The 27,518-nt window shown below is 41.8% G+C and overlaps 1 protein-coding gene across 21 annotated transcripts in view; it reads right to left on the bottom strand.

Annotated features, from left to right (window-relative positions):
* Positions 1–27,518, bottom strand: part of TENM3 (teneurin transmembrane protein 3) — a 1,226,612-nt gene that overhangs the window by 438,444 nt on the left and 760,650 nt on the right. The gene's annotated exons all lie outside the window — the stretch shown is intronic.

Below are 27,518 nucleotides of genomic sequence, written 5' to 3'. Positions count from 1 at the left end.
AGTTTAATGCCTAAAGACAAACAAATATGTGCTTTTATTTCAAACAAATATGTGCCGGAATACAGCACCTGATTAAACTCACTGCCGTTTCTAGCCTCTTGACTTTTGCTACATATTCTAGATATTTTACTGATGAAACAAAGCCAATATATTTTTGTAAAATAGCTCATGTTTCGGGGAGGGAAGGTGACGATGTGCAGGGACAGAGACATAAGTGTATCCCAAATGACTGTATTAATAAATTAGGCATAATAAACTCATGACACTTCAATAACTTAAACTGTTTAAATTGCGACACTCAAAAATTACTGCTGTTTTTAATGACTGTCTTCATCCTGCTTTTATTTCTGAAATCTACAGACACATTTTATGATATATAGACACTTGACATGTTCATTGGCATGTCAATACCCAGAATGCTCTACCACTCCAGCTCCCAGCTATTTCATGGTAGTGCTCGTCTCCAAGCTCTAGGAGCAAGGGAAACATTTGGCTGTGCTGATAGGTGCATGGAGTACTTTCGGTAGCTGTAGATGGACAGACATCTTAATTTCCCTTAAAATAGTCATATTTCTTTTGAGCATCAAAAGTATATGTTTAACAATAAGACTATAAAAGTAGATAATGTAATAAGAAAGGAAAGATTAGAAATCAGAAGTTTTGTGGGCTCAGAAGATAGCATATTTCCTGAAATGCTAAAACAGTTAATGTCGCTTGGACCTTGACAGGTTTTAAATGTGCGAGCTAATTACTTTATTGCTGTGATCGTATCAGTTACTGCAAGCCATTTTATCTCAGTCAGAATCGTAAATGGATTCTGACAATGACACTCATAAATAATGAAAACCAGTTGCTACAGTTAGCCACAAAATCAAACGGTACTTATGCAGTTGTGAATAAATGTCAGAAGTAAAATTCGGGGAGGGGGATGATAGGGGAAGGAAGGTAAATATAACAGCAGAATATCCACAGTGGTGAGTGAACTGCATGAAGGTTCTGATCTGCACACCTCTGATCTGCACACCTTTAAATATAGTCACACCAAATGCAGTTTTATGTGGTTTCAGCTTTCACAAAAACTGATCATATAAGCAAATTAAAAAATAATAGTAATTGTGTCATTGTTGCAGCTAAATCTAGTATGTGTGACAACACTTATTATTTAGTCATTAACATTTAAGTAAATATACTAGAGGAGATGGGACTATGTATGCAGCTTTTGCTTGTTTGATATATTATGTATACAGGCTAATATTTCAAATGTGGATGTCTAAAGTTAGGCACTTAGATATGTAGCGTGAATATGGAGTTCACCATCCTTTGGTAAATTTTGGCACACTATATAATACACATTGTAAACTACACATTTTATATGAGACCCACAAATTGTATATAAAAGATAAGAGCCTGAATGGTGCTTTGAGGAGAGGGGAAAAGAGAAAAAGAGATACATTGCCTGAGTACTGATGACTGGAAACGAGTCACAGTGGTCAATAAGAAAAGGAGTACTTGTGGCACCTTAGAGACTAACAAATTTATTTGAGCATAAGCTTTCGTGAGCTACAGCTCACTCCATCGGATGCATTGAGCTGTAGCTCACGAAAGCTTATGCTCAAATAAATTTGTTAGTCTCTAAGGTGCCACAAGTACTCCTTTTCTTTTTGCGAATACAGACTAACACGGCTGCTACTCTGAAACAGTGGTCAATGGGAGTTCTGCCATTGACTCAAACATGGTATAAGACCAAGGCTGTTATGCTTAGAGATTCAATCTAGGCATCTCCAAATCTAGGCATCTCCATCTCTACAGATATGGAGGTGGGAGGGGGGATGGCACGCTCACTCACACCAGTTACTATACCTGTAGAATAAGAGTACAGCATTCTCCCTCCAATGCAGATTGTAACTGCTAGCAATATCTGACAGAGGGCCAGACTATAGCCATGCTCTTCTTCGCATTCAGAGAACCACATTACAACAGTCCCTGCACCGAAGTGTTGAGTGGGAAAGATTCCTTGAGCCCTCTCCCCAACTACAGAGACTATTTTGCTGGAGCAGTCATAATCTGTCTATATAGAGATACACACATACACATTTTCTATGAGACTCAATTAAAGGCAACTCACGTCATCTGCCCATTTGTCAACTGCCAGTTTGCTTATTTTTTGGTATGTAATTACAAAATGACCAGTACGTGCCTGGGGCAATTTTTTAGTTCCCATTATATTTTCCATTATAAAATTGCAACAACTAACAGGTGCATAGTGGAGCCAGAGCAAAGCTTCACTATACCTTTTAAGGGAGATCACAGAATTGCTGCATCATTCTCCCATCACAGCACAGAATCTTCGATCCTTTCGATGCCACAAGGAAATTTTATATTATGCCAAGGGTTTTGCATACTGCAGGACCAATCCTTGATTCACTGAACTAAATGGTAGTTTTGTCAGAAATTTCAAAAGGAGGACTATTGTCCCCTATGTAAAATTTCCTAAATAAAACACTTAATTTTAAAAGTTAACAATGGAACTGTGTTTGTCAATATAGTTCACCTACAATGTAACACATTCTGCACAAAAATTCTACATCTTTGAAAAACCCAAACATTACAAAGTCTGGAAATTAACTTTAAGGTATGTCTACACCGCAGTGTAAGCCCAGGGTTTGAACTCAGGCGCAAGCCTAAACCCCTTCCGTCTACACACAAATTGTGCTAACCCAGGGCTTGGACCCAGGGTGGAGGGTCCAAACCTGAGTCAAGCTGGTACAAGCCCTATTGTTCTGCAGTGTAGATGCAGCCCCACTGAAGTCATGCTCTGGGGGGTCTGCCAAAAGTATCCCACAGTCCCGAAAGGAGATTTTTTTGTCCTCAGGACAGTCAAGTTTGGAGTAACAAAGAGCTAGAGCAGCAACATTTTGGGAGGCACTAGGAAGTCTGGGATACAGGTGGTTGGACTCAGACCCATGTAATGTATTGCAGATGCTGGAGCCACAGATGGGAACCAGGGTTCAACAATTCCTAACCTGGGGATACAAATGAGTATGGACACTCAAGCCGCAGTTTAACAAATCCAGGGTCTGATAACTCGAGTTCTACTACTCCTGAGCAGTAATCATTTATTACTCACTATCATCCCACCCAGTTTAAATTGGGAACTGGCTACATCCCATAGTTTAACTCAATGTTGTTAAAACTTTGGGTTAAAAAAATGTAAATCATCTGTAAATAAAATATATTACTGCGGGGGGCGGCGGTTGTTTTGGTTTGGGGGTTTTTGAGCGTTAGCTGGGCTTCAATTAAAATAACTTTCCACTTGAACTCTTTTCATTTAAGATTTTTGGTTTGGGAATTTACCTGTTTTTTAATTAACATCAAAAATTAATTTTGGGTCCAGATGTAAGGTCAGCAAGACGAGAACTCTGTTCCGATATATTGCAACAGGCCCGGCAAAGCAAGGCTCTATCCTGTATACTTTAGAAATCAACAGGACTATAGTGTGACGTTGCACTCGATATGCTTTATGAAAATATGCTTGGAATGTGAATATAATGTAACTGGAATATGCTTTATGCAAAAGGTCTCTTGTGATTATCTTATCATTACAAAGGTCTTATCATTACAAAGCTTATAATCTACTGAGTTTTTTCCTCCTATTTGTATGAATGTATCATTCTTGTATCTGAAGCTAGAAATATGAAGTATTACTCAAAGTCCTATTGTACCTCTGCCAAGTGTTGGCCATTAACGGTGGCTTGGAATCTTGATGGCTCCCATTAACTAGGACAATTGGTTGTAAATGGCTCTGTTTGCTTGTAAGCCAGGGCAGTTTTTATTAGTAGTGTCCCTTGACCTGTATGTGCAACATCCGCATTATCGCATCTGAGGTTACAAGAGGCCATGAGGGTCGACACCACTCCAGTATCCCTCTTACAACTAAGCAGTGGAATCCGTAGCAGGGGGGAAGGAGGGCAGGTATTGGAATCCAAATTGGGACCACACATTGAAAAACCTCCAGTTACAGTAAGTACCCTCTTCTTCTTCGAGTGATGGTCCCTACATGGATTCCAAACATGGGTGATTAGAGAGCAGTGCTCAGCCTGGACATGGATACAAGGACTCACAAGAAAGTACAATGTGTAAGACAGCACAGCTGACTGCTGCATCTGCCACCATTACTGGGGCGATGGCGTAGTGAGCGATAAAGGTGTAGACAGAGTGCCACATGGCCACCCTGCAAATATCCTGCCAAGGTTTGTCCACGAGTGAGGCTAATGTGGTAGCATGTGCCTCTGTGGAGTAAGCCGTGACTCCAGGGGGCAGCGGTTTGTGAGAGAGTGTAGCATTTAGCAACGCACCAGGAGATCCATTTGGAGATGCGCTGTGAGGAGAGGGCTTAGCCCTTGCAACATTCAGCAATGGTGACAAAGAGCCTTGGAGAAGTTCAAAAGGCATGGGTGGGTTGAATGTAAAAGACAAGAGACCAGGCAGACATTGAGAGAATGTAAAGTTTTAGCCCCGTGGGAGGTATGAGGTAGAAGATGGGAAGGTGGATGCTTTGATTGAAGTGGAACACAGATCACCTTGGTAATGAATTTAGGGTGTAGGCGCAAGGAAATTCTGTCTAAGAAAACGGGCGGGGGGGGGACCTCAGCCATCACGGCTGCCAGTTCACTGACGCGTCTCACCAAAGTGACAGTCACCAGGAAGATCAGTTGCATGGAGAGGTGGGAAAGAGAGCAGGCTGTGAGGGGTTCAAAGGGCGGTTCAGTAACAGTAGAAAGAGCAATATTCAGGTCGCAAGAGGGCGTAGGTATTTGTACTGGTGGAAGGGCGCTGTACAAACATTTGAGGAAGCATATGATGGTTGGGTGAATGAGGACGAAGGAACTGTCTGCTGGGGGGGATGAAGGAGTGTTCAGATAGCAGTGTTCTTATGAGGGGTAGAAATGCCCGACAAGCAAGACAGGCAGTTCTCAATTCCAGGAGTTGATGTGCCTCCTAACCTCTTTTGGTATCCAGAAGCCCAGGGCCATGTGATCATCCAGGTGGGCACCTCAACCAGCGAGGGAGGCATCCACAGTGAGAGTGGTGCAGCAGTCGGAGGTGTAAATGGGGTGCTGATAAAAACTTTGGACATGTTGGTCCTTCATGGGAAGGAGGTGAGGACGAACTGGGGGAGCAGGATAGACATGTCCAAGTGGTGCGTCTGAGGTCTGTAGATCGACTTGAGCTACAGCTGAAGGCAGTGCATTTGGAGGTGGGCATGGGATGTTACAGAGGTACAGGCTGCCACGTGGCCAAGGAGGGAAAGACACTGGCGGATACAAACAGGTGGTTTGTGGCATAATGTTGTGACATGAGAGGTGAGTGTGGAATACCGGTTTGCCAGGAGGAAAGCTTGGCTCACAAAAGAGTCCAGGAGCACCCCTATAAATGTGATCCATTGGGCAGGGATGAGAACTAACTTCTCTTCATTGATACAAATGCCCAGGTTGACAAGGAGATCATGAAGAATCTGGATAACTGAAAGGAGGTGGTTGTGTTACGTCGCAATGAGGAGCCAGTCATCCAGCTATGGAAACATGGAGTGGCCAAGGTGTCGCATCTGGGCTGTGACAGCAGCAAAGACTTTTGTGAATATGCAGGGAACTATGGTGATACCAAAGGGGAAGACACAGTACTGATAAGAGGAATGAGAGAGAAACAGAAATTTCTGATGAGCCGGGTGAATGTCAATGTGGTAATATGCATCTTTCATACAGAGAGCCACAAACCAGGCTCCATGGGGGAGAGATAATGAGTGGGAGAGTGACTTTTTGTATGAATCTGTTGAGTAACTCGATGTCCAGAATGGGGCGGCAGTCGCCTCCATTTTTCAGAATAAGGAAATATAGGAAATAACATGCACACAGTCCTACTATCCACATTATATGATAGTGGTAAATCTCATTCAGACTGTGGCCAGGAAACAAACCTCATGCACCATTAACCCTTAGGTGCAACTGTTACTTCCAAGGTGGGAAGAATCAAAATTATGTTTACTGAGACCTCCACAAATGCTGGCCCAACTGCTTTGTTGGGCCCAACTGTTCTACTGGTTCCAAGGAAGGATTGGTAAAGCTAAGAATGGGTGCCCCTGTGTGTTTCTGCTGCTCATACAGCGGCTACCAAAAACACCACACAGTCCTAGACACTGCCTTTTTTAATTGAGAGCTCATTAGAGAAGGAAGTGTCCTATGTCCTACTCTAATGAATTTCTAACTTACCCTTTCCCATACAATCTTAATGTGAAGCTCCTTATATATCTTTGTAATTACCCCACTAACTTCATGAAATACCAAAAGGCACTTATCAGAAAAACCAGCAAAACAAGATCAATTTGAAGATTCCAGATCAAGTGATTTTGAGATAAAATTAGGAAAAGATAGAAAATTATTAAAAAATGTATTGATAGAGATTCTTATTCTGTATTATTCTTCTAATTTAAACATCCCAGAAGCAGTCTACTCTGGGATGAGATGTGGCATTTAATATTATATATACCTGTAAATTGATATTCACAACCAAGTTAATTTAGGGGCTGTTGAGATAATTCACTCAGCCAGGCAAAAGGCAAACGGAAATCAAAGTAATAGCATGACATTAATTACAAAATCTCCTACAGCAATTCTTGTTATAAAGTCAGGATTTGCCAACACTTACCATACAGTATCATAAGAACGGCCATACTGAGTCATACCAAAGGTCCACCAAGACCAGTATCCTGTCCTCTGACAGTGGCCAATGGCAGGTGCCCCAAAGGGAATGAACAGACAGGTTATCATCAAGTGACCCATGCCCTGTCACCCAGTCCCAGCTTCTGGCAATCAGAGGCTAGGGACACCATTCCTGCCCATTCTGGCTAAGCGCCATTGATGGACCTAGCTTCCATGAATCTATCTAGCTCCCTTTTGAACCTCGTTATAGTACTGGCCTTCACAATACCCCCTGGCAAGGAATTCCAGAGGTTGACAGTGCGTTGCATGAAAAAATACTGTCTGTTTGTTTCAAACCTGCTACCTATTAACTTCATTTGGTGGCCCCTTGTTCTTGTGTTATGAGGAGGAGTAAATAACACTTTCTTATTTACTTTATCTGTACCACTCATGATTTTATAGTCCTCTATCATATCTCCCCTTAGGTGCCTCTTTTCCAAGCTGAAAAGTCCCAGTCTTATTAATCTCTTCTCATAAGGAAGCCGTTCTATACCCCTAATAATTTTTGTTGCCCTTTTCTGAACCTTTTCCAATTCCAATATATCCTTTTTGAGATGCAGCGACCACATCTGCACACAGTATTCAAGGTGTGGGCCTACCATGGATTTATATAGAGGCAATATGATATTTTCTGTCTTATTATCTATCCCTTTCTGGATGATTCCCAACATTCTGTTAGCTTTTTTGACTGCTGCTGCACATTGAGTGGATGATTTCAGAGAACTATCCACAATGACTCCAAGATCTCTTTCTTGAGTGGTAACAGCTAATTTAGACCCCATCATTGTATATGTATAGTTAGGATTATGTTTTTCAATGTGCATTACTTTGCATTTATCAACATTACATTTCATCTGCCATTTTGTTGCCCAGTAACCCAGTTTTGTGAGATCCTTTTGAAGCTCTTTGCAGTCTGCCTGGGACTTAACTATCTTGAGTAGTTTTGTATCATCTGCAAATTTTCCCACCTCACTGATTACCCTTTTTCCAGATCATTTATGAATATGTTGAATAGGACTGGGCCCAGTACAGAGCCCTGGGGAACACCACTATTTACCTCTTTCCATTCCGAAAACTGACCATTTATTTCTACCCTTTCGTTCCTATCTTTTAACCAGTTACCAATCCATGAGAGAACCTTCCCTCTTATCCCATGACTGCTTATTTTGCTTAAGAGCCTTTGGTGAGGGACCTTGTCAAAGGCTTTCTGAAAATCTAAATACACTGTATCCACTAGATCTCCTTTGTCTGCATGCTTGTTGACCCCCTCAAAGAATTCTAGTAAATTAGTGAGGCATGATTTCCCTTTACAAAAACCATGTTGACTATTTCCCAACAAATTATGTTCATCTATGTTCTTAACAATTTTGTTCTTTATGATAGTTTCAACCAATTTGCCCGGTACTGAAGTGAGGCTTGCTGGCCTGTGGTTGCCAGGGTCACCTCTGGTACCCTTTTTAAAAATTGGTGTCACATTAGCTATCCTCCAGTCATTTGGTACAGAAGCTGATTTAAATGATAGGTTACAGATGACAGTTAGTAGTCCTGCAATTTCACATTTGAGTTCCTTCAGAACTCTTGGGTGAATACCACCAGGTCCTGGAGACTTATTACTGTTAAGTTTATCAATTTGTTCCAAAACCTCCTCTAATGACACTTCAGTTTGGGACAGTGAAGACTGATGCAAAGAATTCATTTAATTTCTCCGCAATGGCCTTATCTTTGAGTGCTCCTTTAGCATCTCGATCGTCCAGTGGCTCCACTGGTTGTTTAGCAGGTTTTCTTGCTTCTCGATATCTGCTTCTGATTATTTAAAAACATTTTTGCTATTACTTTTGGAGTCTTTGGCTAGCTGTTCTTCAAATTCTTTTCTGGTCTTTCTAATTATATTTTTACACTTCATTTGCCAGAGTTTATGTTCTTTTCTATTTTCCTCATTAGGATTTATCTTCCACTTTTTAAAGGATGCCTTTTTGCCTCTCACTGCTTCTTTTAGTTTGTTGTTTAACCACGGTGGTTCTTTTTTGGTTCTTTCATTATGTTTTTTAATTTGGGGTATACATTTAAGTTGAGGCTCTATTATGGTGTCTGTAAAAAAAGTTTCCACGCAGCTTGCAGGGATTTTACTTTTGGTATTGTACCTTTTAATTTCTGTTTCACTAACCTCCTCATTTTTGTGTAGTTCCCTGAGATCTGAGATACTGCAGCCGTTTTCTACTATAAGGGTCGGTGTACAAACAGTTTGTGTACCACTTTAATTGTAAAAAGAAAAAAGAAAAGGAGTACTTGTGGCACCTTAGAGACTAACCAGTTTATTTGAGCATGAGCTTTCGTGAGCTACAGCTCACTTCATCGGATGCATAGCATATCGTGGAAACTGCAGAAGATATACAGGTCTCTGTGTGTATATAATGTCTTCTGCAGTTTCCACGATATGCTATGCATCCGATGAAGTGAGCTGTAGCTCACGAAAGCTCATGCTCAAATAAACTGGTTAGTCGCTAAGGTGCCACAAGTACTCCTTTTCTTTTTTCTTTTTACGAATACAGACTAACACGGCTGTTACTCTGAAACCTGTCACTTTAATTGTATTGCTCTAGACAGTGATGTAATTAAAGAGGTACAATCCCCAGAGGGTTAGGGGATGCACAGTTATACCAGTACAAATATGCTTATATAGGTATAGCTTATTTCTGTATGTTTTTAAGCCAATATAGTTAAATCCATACAAATACTGTATTTGTATGGACAAGTCCTAGGTATAGGGAAATAGCAGTATTTCAGATACTATTAGTAAATGTTGTTTTTTTTAAAATGGCAACCCACTGTGTAACAGGTATACAGCAAGCCTGGTCTACAGGAGATATCCAGAAACATCCACAGCCATGTTAACCTCAAATCACACATGCTGATTGTACAAAGAGCAGGTGATCACTGTACAAAAACAAACAAAACAAAAAACCCACAGATAGAGAGGTCTCATGCCTCCTTGATTATCAATCTTTGCTCTGGCTAACGTCTCTTTATTTGTACTTAGATATTTACTTAAAATGACAACACTTAACTAAAAGGCAAACTCCACCATATTCCAGAAATAGCTACCTACTAATTGCAGCAAAATACGTTAAAAAGCAAAGACAACCTCACTCTCCCCAGACAACTCTTCCCTGCTCGGGAAAGTCAGTAAAATATAAGTTTTTGCAGTGTGCCTTTAAAGTCGGAAAATTTAGGATATTTTGAACCAAGGGAGGGAGTCAACTCCAAAGCTAAGTAGTCCTCAAGGAGAATGTTCAGCCAGCAGTTCCTCCTCTTTTAAATCAAGAGAGCGCTACTTTTTATACCTTCACTGATCTGTGGCAGAATGGGATAGAGACAGTGTGAAACAGGCAGATCCGAGGTCATCAGGTAAAAATCAAACCTTGCTTTGGTTCATACTCAAAACTCCACACAACTTTGCTCATGCCTGCATTTCTGATTTTATCTTCCTGCTTCTCATGAGCCTTTCACTTCATGACAGTATCATTCCTAATTTTGCCCTTTACATCCTTCCATTCTGATCATCTTGCCTTCTTCCATGCTGGCTGTTATGCAACTATCTTTGCTTCATCCAAATCCTTTCAAGAACACCACTCTCTCCATGAATGCACATTGATAATCCACCACATCAAGATATTTAAATTATTTTTTTAAATAAAAGAGTTATAACATATAACTGAGAAATAAACAAAACATGAACTGCTTTGAGTGAAAAACACCACCCTCTTCTCTAAAAATAATATTCCATATGTTACTCTATTTTCCCCCTTTCCTACACTTTTTTCCTCCTGCCAACCATCAATTTTTTAAATATATTTTTAGTTAATGTAGATAGTAAGGTCATCAGGGAAGAAATGTCTTTTTATTTGTTTGTAAATCACCGGGTATGCCTATGTCCGTATAATAAAATGTTTATCATGGTTGTCCCTGAAATGCACTGCAATACCAGTCATTTCAAACTGCTCTTGTAACCAGCACTTTCCCCAGTTGCCAGATGAGGGATTATTTGAATTAATTCAGATTCAGCCCAGTTATTTTTAATTTTTGTATTCATGCTCAAATGTGTAAAGGGCACAAAAAAAAATTAAAAGTCACAGCTCATCACCTGTGTGTCATCCTGAATAGGTCTCCTGAAGATACTGTAGATACTACACAGATTTTTCATAAAACTCTACTTAGCAGGAGCCAGATACAGAGTGACACTACCCCTTTGAAACACTGCAAAGCCATTCTTTGTTCAGTCTGTCAAACCTACAGAGGGTGGAATTCTATGTGATCAGCAGGCTACTCTGATTGTGATGATGCAACAACTGTATTAACTGGAAAATGGTTAGCATATGTCGAACATTTTGTGTATTCCTAAAGTCATGACAGCTAAATTAAAACTGTGTGCAAAACAAGGACAAGAACAGATTCTTCGTAGTAAAAGGATAATCATGCTGTGTGCCATCCGACTGTCAGGACACTGGATGGATGAGAATCACTAAAGGAAGCGTTATGATGTGATGTAGTCTTTTGGGGCCCTGCAAAGCAGGGCCAGACTGGGACTCGTAGTTTACAGAGAGTCCCGAGTGACCTGCGTCCAAAATGGGGAACTGTATGTCTCCTTTCCTCATTGTCAATCCTGGTCAGTTTCTCAGGGCATACAGCATCAGAATCCAAGGGATTCTTATGCAGTTGCAAGATATGGGTGGGGACTGAGAGACATCCCATCTGCAAAGGTAGTTTCAAATATTTGGTGTCCAGGCTGAAGCAGGGCTAAGAGTCACATTTGAGAAACTACAGAGACAGAAAGGGGCAAGGAGCAGAAACAGGAGCAAGACAGAAAAGGCCAAAAGGCAGAAACAAGAAGAAAAAAAAGACATGAGCAGAGCTTACTGAGCTCTTGTCTAGAATCCGAAGGATGAGTATGCAGTGTTTACCTTTAGGGTTCAGAGCATTAAGCTTAGGCAATATTACCTACAGGGGAGAGAAAGGAGACACTGAACAATCGGCATGATACCTGCCCGTTTTGTCATGTAGCTTCCACAACATGTTTACTGAATGATAGGACTTTGCAAAGCTACACCTGCAGTGTTGCTTGCCACCGGGCAAGAAACCTTGTTGTCTCTTGTTGAAGAAGACTAACAACTAAGTAATAGGCTATACCTATGTTCACACATCATTTCTCTGATTTAATATTATGCATATGTATGTTCCTTCATTCTGGTTTTCTCCTCCTAGTCCTTTGTGAAACATACCCTTTTTTCTAAATCACGTTTCTCTTCCCCCTTCACCTGTGTCTTGATTTCTCTTCTCTTACATTTTTTCCTATCTCTCTCTCCTTGCTAATCACATCCTTCCTCCTCGTCACTCTTCCCCAAGGTCTCAATCTTTCCCTTTCAACCTCTCTCTTTCCACTGTGTTCACCCCATTTTACCTCACACTTTACTTCCTCTTCTCATTCCCCGCTGCCCTCAATCTCTTCTCTCATTTCTGCAAAGTCTCCATCTCTTCCATTACAATCTTTCCTTTCTCATTTTCTTCCTAAAAAGTCTCTTACAATCTTTCCCTCTCCCAAACCCCATTAGCAGAAGTGAAGGGCAGAGTCTTGGCTACCCTCCTCTTAAACCAAAACAGAGTACAGTCTTTATCTTCTGCTGCTTTCCATATATTGCTAGACTAACATAGTTATTTTTCCAAGCAGGCAAAGTGCAGTGCCATCATTCATAAAGTAATAAATCCTTAACTAGGTTTTCTTCTGTGAACCAATAGCCACAGTCTGATTAGCTGTGCATTGCCAGACATCTGTTTAAAAACAGTCACTCAAACCATGCCAAACAAACAACTGTGTGCAGGTTCATGGCACCGGACTTCAGAAGGGCAAAATTTGTTCCTCTTAATGTTCTGCATAGATACACACACACACACACACTTTTGCAGATGATCCCTTACCAGCACAAATGTGTTCTCTTTTTATTTCTATGGAAGAACTCATGAGAGCCGCCAAAATATTGCAAAAACAGCTCTGGAGATAGTTCACCTAACTGAACTCTGTATGTAAGGCCAGAGATGGGACTATATGAGATTTCTGAGCTTGACAATTTCTTGATTTCAGATTTCTTTTAATCTTCCCAAATGTGATCTTCATTTTGAATGCCCCCTCCTGCCCAAGACCAAATATTACATTATGTATTTTCCTTAAAGTCATTGATATGTTTACAACTTTCATTCTAATTTCAGCAAATATTTCTGTCTGGGAACTTCATTCAATTTGGGACCTTTTAATTAATTAAGTTTAAATTTACATCTTGGAAGCTCTTCACTGATTCATCCTAGTGATTCATCACTTTTCAGCAAGGACAAATGTCAAATGAACTCACTCACTAGCCTAACCTTTTTCCCTCCTACCAACCCATGCCATGTTTGCTTTACCTAAGGTGTGCCTGCACGCATGCGCACATGCATGAGGTGATTATGCAGGGTTATGGGTAAGCAGAAGGCAGTGGGAGGAATGTGAAGCTCGAAGAGTATGAACAAGTGATGCACCAGAAGAGGTGAAAGCCCAGAGAATCATAGAATAGCAGGTTTGGAAGGGACCTCAGGAGGTCATCTAGTCCAACCCCCTGCTCAAAGCAGGACCAATCCCCAACTAAATCATCCCAGCCAGGGCTTTGTCAAGCCTGACCTTAAAAACCTCATAAGAAGGAGATTCCACCACCTCCCTAGGTAATGCATTCCAGTGCTTCACCACCCTCCTAGTGAAAAAGTTTTTCCTAATATCCAACCTAAAGCTCCCCCACTGCAACTTGAGACCATTACTTACTTTGCATTTGCCACCGTGTTTAGTGAGAAGAGGCCATGTACAGCAGCCAGGCCTGTGGAACCTCAATTCCATGAAGCCAGCATGGAGACGTTTCCATGGCCTGGGGGTTGGGAAAGACATGCTCTGTTGGCTTCACTCCACTATCTCTTTCTGAGGTTTTAATAAAATAAGTAATATTATGGCACCTTCAATCCAATAAACTCATTAGAATTTACAATGAAATAGCTGGAACTAGAAACCTGACTCCCAGTCCCATGTGCTAGTCCCTTACTCATATTCCAGGTCTCATTCTTGAGGTAAACCTTGGATAACTATGTATGCTGTCTATTGGCTTCAACATTACTAAGAAAGAATGAACGTTAAAGAGATATACACCTCTTCCTGTCTATACACCAAGGACCTGTCAACCAGACAAGACCATAACAGCAAGAGTGGTTCTTCTACTCTACAGTACTTCACCTTGAGTCAAGCAGGAAGTCTTTGTGGAGATTTCCTGTCCATATTCAGAGAAGTCCCTGCCCTTACGATCAAGATCCTGACTACCTTATACTACAATAGTCTAGGATTCTTGTCTGTAGACCCAGGCTGCACAAAATGCCTAATCAGGCATTCTCCAGCCAATAAAGAAAGAGTTGATGTCCCTCCAAAGAATCACTATTACCCTATATGGCTGCAGAGACAGGAGATCCACAGATCTTCCATGGGTCATCACGCATAAGAAGCTAATTTCAACTAGCTTGTTGCCTTAGAGAAAGTATGTATGCGGCTGAGTGAATGAGGGTTAGCACTGGCTGTACAACTAATCAAATACAAGTGAAATGCTTGTCTTAGCAGCACTCTATCACTAACAGAATACTGTAACTTCAAAAATCAACTGATTTTTATCATCTGCAAGCTGAAAACCAATTACTTTCTTATGGTCGCTTAAAAAAAGTTACTAGCACAGAATAACATGATAATATTACTGAGCACTTAGTGTTCTTATCTTCAAAGCACTTTACAAACTAATTAACCCTTACAATACCCCTGTGAGGTAGGTAAGTATTATTATCCTTATTTTATAGAAGAGAAAACTCTGGCAGAAGGGTACGTGATTGCTCAAGACCACTGAAATATCCAGAAAGTACTGGTGATACTGAAGTACCCTTTCAAATCTAATGCGGATACTGCAGAGAGTCCTGCTCTGGCGTTTAACAAACATGAATCAGGCAGAAACACAATGAGGTTTATTAAATGGAACTGAGATTGGCATGGTGGCAGGGTACACTGTATACAAGTTTAAAGCTGGCACAAATTCTAGGAAGCCAGACCAAGGTGGAAGAGGATTACTTGGCTCCATTTCAGAAGGACAGCACTAAGCCACATATAACTGTTAAGACTTTCTGGTAGCTAACCTACAAAGCACATTGGTTCGGTTCCAGAAAGAACCACTTGCCTACTCTATGGCCAAGTTAGTCAACCATCAATAAGACAGGGGATTTGGAAAAGCCGCGGTGGGGAATTCATACATAAAACAATGGTAAGAAAGAGCTATTTAACCTGTGGGTTTAAATACAGGAGTTTAAGGTTGAATAAACATGACCATCTAAATCATTTAATCCTGCAGTTGACATTTATGGTGACTGAAAAAAGATCAATCATTTTGCTCTCTAAATGAATCCATCTGAGAAGCTAATATTTAAAAGTAATAAACTTTAAGTCACATTAATTAGGACTTGAGTTGTGATTAATGTATGCAGTCTTTCAAAACAATATATCTGCCTCACAAAAAAAAAATCAATAAACGATCCAAGCAAACACAGTACTTTTCAGTTCCTTTCTTTGCAAGGTGGGTGGATTCAGAGAATTGGGAGATCAGAGAATTGCATTCACACAGGTGAGGAATGAGAACATTCACTATGATATAGCGGGCAGTGCACAAACCACCACATACAGCTTTGCTTGACCGCATCCCATATTTCTACAGCATTGCCAAGGAAAAAAGACCTAACTTTTGAAGTCCAGCACCTCTTTCTTCACCTGCAAATATTTATTGGTGCAGTGAATGTAATTTAGTTGTTTAAGTACCCTCATGCAATAAATGGCACTAATGTACTCACAGGTATTTGCAATCACAAAACTGAAGCGGGGCGGGGGGTGGGGGGAGGGAATCTAGGTTGAAAGCCAGGGACAGATAGTGAACTGTAATGTTTAGTGAACATTGCAAACTCATTCCCACTGCCAGCAACAAAGACCACATGCAGGCTAAATCACATTTCAAACCAAACCTTCAAAAATAAAAAAGTCTTGCGTAACCTACACACTGCCTCACCGAGGCTCTACAATGGAAGAAGACTCCTCTACCTCTGCTTTTGAGATTGGAGCACTTCTGATAAAATATGGAAATTACATTGTGCAAATTGTATTTCAATCCAAAATCTGATCTGTATTGGCAGCCCTCAGTCCCTGTAAAGAAACCCTTTGACTTCAGGGGGATTTCTACACAGGTGTAAAGGTCTTCCCATGTGGATCAGATTACAGGATCAGCACTCTGGCATGCAACAATATGACAGTTTGAAAGGGAACAACCACAATTTTAAGAAAAATCCAAAAGTATCAGACATTCTTAAGGTATACTGTGAAATTGTCACAAAATATTCAAGTAATTGAAATTTAATTTCAGAGTTATAACTGCAACTATGTTTCTTTTCAGAAAACAAAACTAAAATATTTGACAAGGACTTAGTCCTTCAGACCTTGCAAAGATTTGCCTTTAATGGAGTTTTATCTGTACAAGTAGCTACAGTAGTATGGATTAGATATTGGAAATCATGAATGTCCATTTTCTTTTAATAAATGTACTTAATGTCATTATATAAAGTACAAACAGTGTTTGCATTGTATGTTTCCTAATAGCTTAGCATATCCATACAAAGCACTTTTACATTTATTTTGCTGCTCATGTGTTTGACTCATTACTGCTCTTCCAGCTATATTCTCTTATTGCACTATTAGATATTCATTCTTACTATTTTTTAAAATTAGTTCATTATTATATATATAAAAAAATTTTAAAAATAGTAAGAATGAATATATATACACACACACACACACACACACACACGTAAACAAACAAACAGGATTATTTAAAAGTAACATCTTGATTAAAAAAACCGCACACACTTGCACCCCTTGTGCTAAAAACTGTATTCAACTCTTTTTTCCAACCTGTTTTGGAATATTTTCAGATCTTTAAAGATGGCTGCTTTGTTTTAATTCTTTGCTCAGATATAGTTTAGTAAGTTATTTTTATATGAGTATTAGGGCACAATCCTGCTCTCACTAACATCAATTGGAAATTTTCTATTATTAGGGGAGTGCACTTGGCTTTCATTGAATGACTGTTCTTTATTATCTACCGGACAAACTTTACAAAATTATTTCTCTTTGTGTAAGAACTTCAAATTTGAGTTCTGCAAATTCTGCTTTAGTCCATGATTGAGAAAGGTATTAAAGCATGGGCCTAACTTTAAGTACGTGAACAGTCCCACTGAGTTCAACTGGACTACTTGTGTGCATAACCAGGGACTTAGCAATAGCAGAATTTTTGTTATTCCCATCTTTAAATATCCTCCACCTTTCGCTAAAATAATCACTAGCAAATAAAAATGTATTTTCCCTCTTCAAAAACTGAAGGCACCAAAATGCATATCCTCCTTTTAGATGGTGAACATTTGTCTGAAAATTATGTCATCCAGTATCAAAAATCAGGTTGACAAAGACTAGCTATTTATTGAAAAATGCAATACAAAACTGACTACATAAAATTTAAAAAAATAGGCCCCACTGACCTCAGTACAATGAGGTTTGGGCTCGTTTACATCAACTGGATGCTGGAGGCTGTTCTTTGAGGAAAATATCAGACTTTTAAAAAAAATATTAAATTTGTCTTCAGTTAATTGTCAGTTATATCTCCACAATGAAGCTATTACAATTATAAACACAGATCATTTTTCATTTTCTAACTCATTTAACAATTGAAAACCAAAACCTTCTAGTCGGACATCAAAATACACTTGAACAAGAATCTGTATCTTCCTTTAGTTACTAAACTGAGCAAAATACACAAGAAGCAGTTGCCTAAATCACACCTCCCTAAAAATCCATATATGATCATAGAATCATAGAATATTTGGGTTGGAAGAGACCTCAGTAGGTCATCTAGTCCAATCCCCTGCTCAAAGCAGGACCAACACCAACTAAATCATCATCCCAGCCAAGGCTTTGTCAACCATCCTTGAAAACCTCTAAGGATGGAGATTCCACCACCTCCCTAGGTAACCCATTCCAATGCTTCACCACCCTCATAGTGAAATAGTTTTTTCTAGTATCCAACCTAGACCTTCCCCACTGCAACTTGAGACCATTACTTCTTGTTCTCTCATCTGCCACCACTGAGAACAGCAGAGCTCCATCCTCTTTGGAACCCCCTTCAGGTAGTTGAAGGCTGCTACCAAATCCCCCCTCACTCTTCTCTTCTGCAGACTAAATAATCCCAGTTCATAGAATCATAGGATATCAGGGTTGGAAGGGACCTCAGGAGGTCAACTCGTCCAACCCCCTGCTCAGAGGAGGACCTAATCCCCAACTAAATCAGTTCCTTAAGTCTCTCCTCATAAGTCATGTGCTCCAGCCCCCTAATCATTTTTGCTGCCCCCCACTGGACTCTCTCAAATTCGTCCACATCCTGTCTGTAGTGGGGGGACCAAAACTGGACACAATACTCCAGGTGTGGCCTCACCAGTGCCGAACAGAAGGGAATAATCACTTCCTCAATCTGCTCATAATGCTCCTACTAATACAGCCCAATATGCCATTGGCCTTCTTGCTAACGAGGGCACACTGCTGACTTATATCCAGCTTCTCTCACTGTAATTCCCAGGTCCTTTTCTGCAGAACTGCTGCTTAGCCACTCGGTTCCCAGTCTGTAGCAGTGCATGAGATTCTTCCTTCCTAAGGGCAAGACTCTGCACTTGTCCTTGTTGAACCTCATCAGATTTCTTTTGGCCCAATCCTCCAATTTGTCTAGGTCACTCTGGACCCTATCCCTACCCTCCAGCTTATCTACCTCTCCCCCAAGCTTAGTGTCATCTGCGAATTTGCTGAGGGTGCAATTAATCCCATCATCCAGATCACTGATAAAGATGTTGAACAAAACCGGCCCCAGGACCGACCCCTGGGACATTCCACTTGATACCGGCTGCCAGCTAGACATCGAGCCATTGATCACTACTCATTGAGCCTGACAATCTAGCCAGCTTTCTATCCACCTTATAGTCCATTCATCCAATCCATACTTTTTTAACTTGCTGGCAAGAATACTGTGGGAGACTGTACCAAAAGCTTTGCTAAAGTCAAGATATATCACATCCACCGCTTTCCCCATATCCACAGAGTCAGTTATCTCATCATAGAAGGCAATCAGGTTGGTCAGGCATGACTTGCCCTTGGTGAATCCATGTTGTCTGTTCCTGATCACCTTCCTCTCCTCCAAGTGCTTCAAAATGGATTCCTTGAGGACCCGCTCCATGATTTTGCTGGGGACTGAAGTAAGGCTGACCAGTCTGTAATTCCCAGGGTTCTCTTTCTTCCTTTTTAAAAATGTGGGCACTATATTTGCCTTTTTCCAATCATTCGGGACCTCCCCCGATTGCCACAAATTTTCAAAGATAATTACCAATGACTCTTCAATCACATCAGTCAACTCCCTCAGCACCCTTGGATGCATTAGATCTGGACCCATGGACTCATGCACGTCCAGCTTTTCTAAAAAGTCCTTAACCTGTGCTTTCACCACTGCGGGCTGCTCACCTCTCCCCCATACTGTGCTGCCTAGTGCAGCCGTCTGGGAGCTGACCTTGTCTGTGAAGACCAAGGCAAAAAAAGCATTGAGTACTTCAACTTTTTCCATATCATCTGTCACTATGTTGCCTCCCCCTTTCAGTAAGGGTCCCACACTTTCCCTGACCACCTTCTTGTTGCTAACATACCTGTAGAAACCCTTCTTGTTACCCTTCAAATCCCTTGCTATCTGCAACTCCAACTGTGCCTTGGCCTTCCTGATTACACCCCTGCATACTCTAGCAATATTTTTATACTCCTCCTTATTCATCTGTCCAAATTTCCACTTCCTGTAAGCTTCCTTCTTGAGTTTAAGCTCACCGAAGATTTCACTGTCAAGTTGGTCGCCTGCCATATTTGCTATTCTTTCTGCACTTTGGAATGTTTTGTTCCTGTTTAATAAGGCTTCTTTAAAATACAGCCAACTCTCCTGGACTCCTTGCCCCCTCATATTAGCTTCTCAGGGGATCCTGCCCATCAGTTCCCTAAGGGAGTCTAAGTGTGCTTTTCTGAAGTTCAGATAAACTTTCAGATATTTTTATATTCCTGTAGCAGAGCACCCTTGGCTCCTGCCTCTGCTAGGTTCACAAAGTCACTCTGAGACCCTGGGGTTAGTAGCCACTGGTGCAGTTTATTCACAGACTTGTTCCCACCACCATTTCACCATATACAGTTGGACCTTCACCATCTGCAGGCAGGAGGGACGAGCTACCTCCCTGTTTCCTCTCCCTGCCTTTTCACTTCCTTTCTGCTCCCCCTCTCCTGCCCAGCTTACTTCCTCTGAGGGTTTTATACAGCCCCAGGCTAATTAGGCAACAGCTGTCTCTGCTTCCCCAATTAGGGCCAGGTTACCTCCAGCCAGCTCTAATTTATTCCTAGAAATGGGAGCTGGCGTGACAGAGGGCTGAATCAGGAACCCATTGTCACATTTCCCTTGTCCCTAAAATATACACTTAAGAGAAACTCCTTTTGCAGGGAATTCGCTGCTGGTGTACAGCTGACAGACATCCATTTCCCCAGCTCCTGGCATGAGGAGGAGGGGATATGTTGGGGCAGGGTAGAGAGAAAGTGTACCACTGCTTTTACTTTATTTTATTTTTTTTGTAGATTTTACTCCCCATTCACTTAGAAAACTAGAGGTTTAATTTAGGACTATTGGTATGTAGCTCTGTACACAATATGTATTTATAAAGAGAAAACAAAAATATATATTGGAAATAATCTTTTTTATATTTATAAAGCTTTGGAATGACCTGGGATTTTTTTTTTTTTTTAAAACCACACAACATCGCTCTGCAAGACCAGGAGAAGCAAATTCTCTTAGGTCAAGGATGACTCAAAGGGAAACTATCTAAGAATGCAAAACAAGCCATCAGTAACTTGACCCCATCAAACCTACAGGTAGTTCCCACAGCTGCTAATACAGTAAGCATTAGAGGAAGCCAACAAGCCATACAAAAAAGACCTAAAAGACCGAACAGAAAGCCAAACAGGCCTAAATGTCATTACTAAAAAACAACACATTCCAGAGTGTGGCATCTCAGTCTTACAGCTGCCAAACATACCCTATATTTGGCAATAAATGTTGGCTGCAGTACTGTAGCACTGTTGTAAAGGAGATGAAGAAAAACACAACATAAGCTGCAACATGAGTACATCGAGCCCAGTTACACAAATGCACAACTTGGATATTTCACTGCTATTTTATTTATTTTTTAAAAAGACAATTCTCTGTTCAGACAACAATCCATGTGCACATTTAGTTAACAAGGCCAGAATTCTTTTCAAGTATCTATATGATAAGGTTCCAGGAATGTCACTCTGAAGTCTATTAGGTCTGTTGAGTCAGTGTGGAGCAATGGAAACAGCTACAAGCCTGGATGAAGGCTCTTTTAGTTCAGAATATCACCAGGATGAATCGTCATTGGGTTTCACAGTCTGTTACCTCCAGATTTTAAGTTCTCAGCCATTTTCAGCCTGTGAGGTGTACAGCTACAGTAAGGCATGTGTCTATGCCATGCCACCGGTCCTAAGCTATTCTGATATCAGAGGTAGCTCAACAAATCACCACCCTGACTCTACAGTTAATTTGCATGCAACACATTTTCATTGTTATATGAGGTAGACTGCACAGACAGTGGATTACTTGGCTCAGCTGCCATGCATGCAAATCATCAAAACCGTCCCAAGCACAACCCGCCCTACACACAAATCAACTACACACATAACGGTCCCTCATTGAAGCACATGATCCTCATTCAACACCTGCACAAATCCACAAAACTGTCCCAGCCCAACACAACCCACACTCAAATCAACACAGCCACCCACACACCAACACATCCAATAACCCCAAACATCACCCTGAAGCCTAGAATGTCTATTGAGTCAGTGTGAAATGATGGAAACAGCTACAAGCACTGTAGAGAGCTCATTTTGTTTAGAATATCACTTGGTTCATTCATCACGGAGATTTGCAGTCTAGCACCACCAACCATCTGGCAGACAGTTAAATTTTTTTTTTTTAAATACACCAATTTTTTAAATACACCAACGCCTGGGCTTTCAACTTCTACTTATTATCAGGAGAGTGTCTGCAGTACACTCCAAAGAAAGGGTCACTCCTCTTAACTCAACCCAAATAAAGTGATGGGCTGAAAATTATGGTCATAAAAAATAAACTCACAATGAATTGAGATTTGAACACTTTACAGAAAATAACTAATGCACTAATGTAGATACTTCATACGTTTATCCTACTGTAAAAAAAAAAGCAACAGGAGAGAGTCAGACTATGGGATTGATAATTACCTGTTATATAAAGAGAAAAGGAGTACTTGTGGCACCCCCTCACGAAAGCTTATGCTCAAATAAATTTGTTAGTCTCTAAGGTGCCACAAGTACTCCGTTTCTCTTTGCAAATACAGACTAACACGGCTGCTACTTTGAAACCTACCTGTTATATGTACTTTGACATAAGTAGAGCTGGTAGAAAATTGTATTCCAAAACCTTCTCAAGAAAAAATAGTGCTTTTTTTTTTTAAATTGCAGAACATTTTTATTTCATTTATAATTTTCCAGTTTTTCCACTAAGCATTTTTAGATTCTCAAAAAAAAAAGTTACTAAGCTTTTATAACTGTTGTTCTAGATGTGTTCCTCATGTCTATTCCATGCTACGTATGTGTGAGCACCATGTGCACAGTTGCCGGAGATTTTTCCCTCAGTGATATCCATAGGGCTGGCTCCAATGCCCTCTGGAGTCAGGTGCGCCACCAGTCCCACACCCTTTCAGTTCCTTCTTGCCAGTAACTCCAACAGAGGGGAAGGAGCGAGGGCCATGGAATGGACATGAACAACACATCTCAAACAACAACAGTTACAAAAGATGAGTAACCATTTTTTCTTCTTCAAATGCTTGCTCATGTCTATCCATGCTAGGTGACTCACAAGCAGTATTCCCAGAGGTGTGCTCAGAGTTCATCCACATGCTGACTGCAACACTGCTCTCCCGAAACTGATATTGTCATGGGCCTGTTGGGTGATGGTGTAGTGCAACGTGAAGGTATGAACCAACGACCATGTAGCGGCTCTGTAGATATCTTGGATTGGTACCTGTTGGAGGAACGCTGCTGATGAAGCCTGGGCTCTCATGGAATGAGTAGTCATGAGGGCCAGAGGCGGAACCTTTGCCTGCTTGTAGAAAGTTCAGATACAGGCAGTTATCCAGGACAAGATTCTTTGGGATGACACAGGTAGCTCTCATACTTTCCACGACTGCTACAAAGAGTTGTGTTGACTTGCAGAAGGGCTTAGTTCTCTCAACATAAAAGGTGAGAGCCTGCCTAACATCCAATGCATGAAACTGACATTCCTTAGAGGGCTTGTGAGATTCTGGAAAGGAGACAGGAAGAAAAATGTCCTGGCTGTTGTGGAAAAGCAAGACCACCTTTGGTAGATAGCCAAGATGGGGGCACAGCTGGACCGTGCCCTTGAAGAACACCGTGTAAAGGGGTTCTGACATGAGGGCTTTTCTCTCAGAGACCCTTCTGGCCGAGGTGATCGCCACTGGGAAGGTGACCTTCCAAGAGAGAAGCAGTAAGGGGCACGATGCTAATGGCTCGAAGGGAGGCCCAGTGAGCTTCAACAGGGCTAGTTTTAAGTCCCGGGGTGGGAGGGGGGGAATGGAAGGAGATCAATTTGCGAACCTGAGAAGTCTTTCCAGCCCCTTAAGAAACCTGACCATCTTCTCGTGGGAGAACACTGATCTGCCATGCAGTGGAGGGTGGAAGGCTGAGATGGCTGCTAAGTGAACCTTAATAGATGAGAGAGCCAGACCCTGATGTTTAGGTGGAGCAGATAGTCCAAGATAGACTGCAGAGAAGACCGAGATGGAGAGAGATTCTATTCGGATACCCAAAAAGTGAGCAGTTTCCACTTGGCCAAATAGGTAGCCTTGGTGGAAAACTTTCTACTAACTAGCAAGACTTGTTGAACCTGTTCCGAGCAGGCCTGCTCTTCAGGGGTCACTCATGCAGCAATCATGCCATCAGGTGCAGGGAGGTGAGGTTCAGGTGGAGACAGAAAATATCATATTGCAGCTATGTAAATCCATGGTGTGACACTGTATGGAATACGTGGGACACTTTATGATATTGCTGACACCAATATTATAAAATGTCAAGAAATCTGACCAGATATGCTGTGTGAGGTATCTGCAAAAATATTATAATTTGCCAAGTATGATAATTTTGTTTATATGTTTGTATCACCTTTGTATTATGAATTATAGATATGTATGGCATATCTGTATTTCCAAACCCAAGAGAGATTGGCATCAGCAGTAGGCCTGCTTGATGGCCCATCAAGGTACATCTGCTGTACAATGAACCCATTGAAAGGAGCCAAGGACTACTCCTTATGAGTCAGCAAGCCTGTAGGGGCATGCCTATGGACAGAACTTTAAGGCTTTTCCATGCCATGTACCAGGAAGCTTGTGTTTGGAACAAAGGAAGTACAAGCCACATGGCAAAAGACTACAAAAGGCAATTGCATCTTCTCCAATGTCTTCAATCCCACTTCTTACCTCTGGAGTGACTTTTCTACAAACTGAAGCTCTGAACAAAAGACTCAATGACCCATCCAAGCAATGACTGTGTTCCAGAGGGACTTTTAAGCCACCAAACTCACCAACACTGCTAAGAACTTGATATATGGACTTTGACAGTCTCTGTATGTATGATTGCTTTACCATTTAACAACTCTCTCTTTGTTCTTTTTTCTTTACAATAAAGCTTTAGTTTTAGATGCTAAAGAATTGGCTGGCAGCATGGTATTTTGGGTAAGATCCAACCTAATATTGACCTGGCAATGTGGCTGGCACTTTGGGGTTCAGAAGAACATTCTGTAGAGTGAGAAGAATTTTTAAATAATTCCTCCTTACTGCACCTAGGTGCTGACTGGGAGCCAAAGAACTGGAATGCAATGAAGGGGGCTGTGTGATTTCCTTTTTTTGCTAACCAGTGTGGGGGGATCAGAAGTATAGTTGTGACTGGCTGAAGAGTTTAACTTCAGTGTTAATCACAAGTTTTGGGAGTGCCTGCTCTCCCTTTTGCAGCCTATCCTGCCCTTGGCATTTCCAGTGAGGGCTACCCCGGGACCCCAGGTCACACATGGTATGCCCACATCTCGAATACTGTGTGCACATGTGGTCACCCCATTTCAGAAAAGGTATACTGAAATTGGAAAAGGTTCAGAAAAGGGCAACAAAAATTATTACGGGTATGGAACGGCTTCCATATGAGCAGAGATTAATAAGACTGGGACTTTTCAGCTTGGAAAAGAGACAACTAAGGGGGGGATATGATACAGGTCTATAAAATCATGACTGGTATGGAGAAAGTAAATAAGGAAGTGTTATTTATTCCTTCTCATAACACAAGAACTAGGGGTCACCAAATGAAATTCATAGGCAGCTGGTTTAAAGCAAACAAAAGGAAGTATTTCTTCACATGACGCACAGTTAACCTGTGGAACATCCTGACAAAGGATGTTATGAAGGCCAAGACTATAACAGGTTTCAAAAAAAGAACTAGATAAGTTCATGGCGGATGGGGAGGGATGGTGTCCCTAGCCTCTGTTTGCCAGAAGCTGGGAATGGGCAACAGGGAAGTATCACTTTATTATTACCTGTTCATTCCCTCAGTGGCACCTGGCATTGGCCACTGTCAGAAGACAGGATACTGAGCTAGATGGACCTTTGGTCTGACCCAATATGGCCGTTCTTATGTAGCAACTGTCCACAATCTTGTGAAATCAAGTCTGGAGAGGGTGGGAGCATGAGTGGAGCTATCACAGAGGCCCAGAAGCATCCCAAACCAATGCTGGTGTGACCACACTGGAGCTAACAGGATAAACCTCATCTTGTCCCATTTAATTTTTAGGAGGACCTGGTGAACCAAGGGGATCAGTGGGATGGCATATAGTAGGCTGTCTGCCCAAGAGAGCAGGAAGACATCAGAGTGGGAGCTCATGCTGTGCCCGTGCAGCAAAGAGAACTGATGGCATTTCCTGTTCTGTCTGGTGGCGAACAGGTCCACATAGGGAGGCTCCCATTTCTGGAAGATGACACTAACAACCTCCAGATGCAGAGGCCACTCATGGTGAGAGGAAAAGGATCTGTTGAGGTGATCCACCAGGACGTTTCAGACTCCTGGGGGATGTGACGCCTCGAGATGAATAGCATGTTTCAAGCAGAAGTCCCACAACTAGAGGGCCTCCAAGCACAGGGCTGAAGATAGAGCCTCCCCCTGCTTGTGGATGTAAAACAAACACTGATGCTCTGTGGTCCATCAAGACCTGCACTACTGTGTTGTCCATCAAGACCTGCACCCACAAGATCTAGGAAAGGAACATCTGGCAAGTCATGTGTACCGCCCTGAGTTCCCTGACTTTTTTATGCAGGGACAGTTCTTCCTGGACCAGAAGCTGTGGGTCGTGAGTCTGCCGAGGTGGGCTCCCCACCCTCGGTCTAACATGCCCAAGACTAAGGTTACTGACTGATGAAGGGCAGCAAAGGGTACCCCTTTCATTACAGATCCTGGGTCTCTCCACCAGGTCAGTGAAGCAAGGACTGGATATGGAATCGTGAGTATTGAATCCAGGTGGTGTCTGCTCGGGGAGTAGACCAATGCCAGCCACATTTGAATGGGTCTGAGGTGTAACCTTGTGTGCTGCATCACATAGGTACATGCCACCATGTGATCCATCAGCTTGAGGCCAACCCGAACGGTCTTTAGTGGATGGATTCTGACCTTGGAAATCAGGTCCAACATAGATTGGAAACAGGCTTCTGGTAGGGAGGCTTTGGCCTGCGTCTAGTTGGGCACTGCCCCGATGAACTCTGTTCTCTGAACCGGGACCAGAAGGTACTTGGGCTGATGTTGTGCCTCCCCTGAGCCTGCGACCGACCTTTGATCAGCCAGTCATTGAGGTACAAGTACGCTTACACACCTCAATTCCTGAGGAAGGCTGCCACGACCACCATACACTTCATGAAGACCTATGGGGCTGCCGATAGACTGAAGGAAAGAGCGGTGAAGTGGTAGCGGTGTTGCTCCACTATGAACCTTAGCAATCTTCTATGACCACGGAAGATAGAAATGTGCCATAGTCCTGGCTGCCAAGTTGGCCGCATCCAGAGCCGCCTGAAGGGGAGGTCCTAGCCACAGTCTTGCCCTCTTCTAAGATGGCTGCAAACTCCTGCCTCAATTCCTGTGGGAGGACGTCTTTACATTTGGACAGCGAGTTCCACAGATTAAAATCTTACCTCCCCAGTAGAGCCTGTTGGTGGGAGATATGTAGTTGGAGACTGCCTGTTAAATAAAATTTTTTGTCCAATCAGGTCTGGTCTCTGAGCTTCTTTATTTTTGGGGGTAGCACTCGACTGCCCTGTCTGTCTCACTTATTCGCTGCCAACACTATCAGGGATTCCAGGGGAGGGCGAGAGTAAAGGTAGTCAAACCTGCTTTCTGGGGCACAGTAT

This window comes from Natator depressus, chromosome 4 (assembly GCF_965152275.1).
Source record: "Natator depressus isolate rNatDep1 chromosome 4, rNatDep2.hap1, whole genome shotgun sequence".
Classification (NCBI taxonomy): domain Eukaryota; kingdom Metazoa; phylum Chordata; order Testudines; family Cheloniidae; genus Natator; species Natator depressus.
Note: the sequence above shows the minus strand (reverse complement) of the source record. Positions and strands in the feature narration are given on the sequence as shown.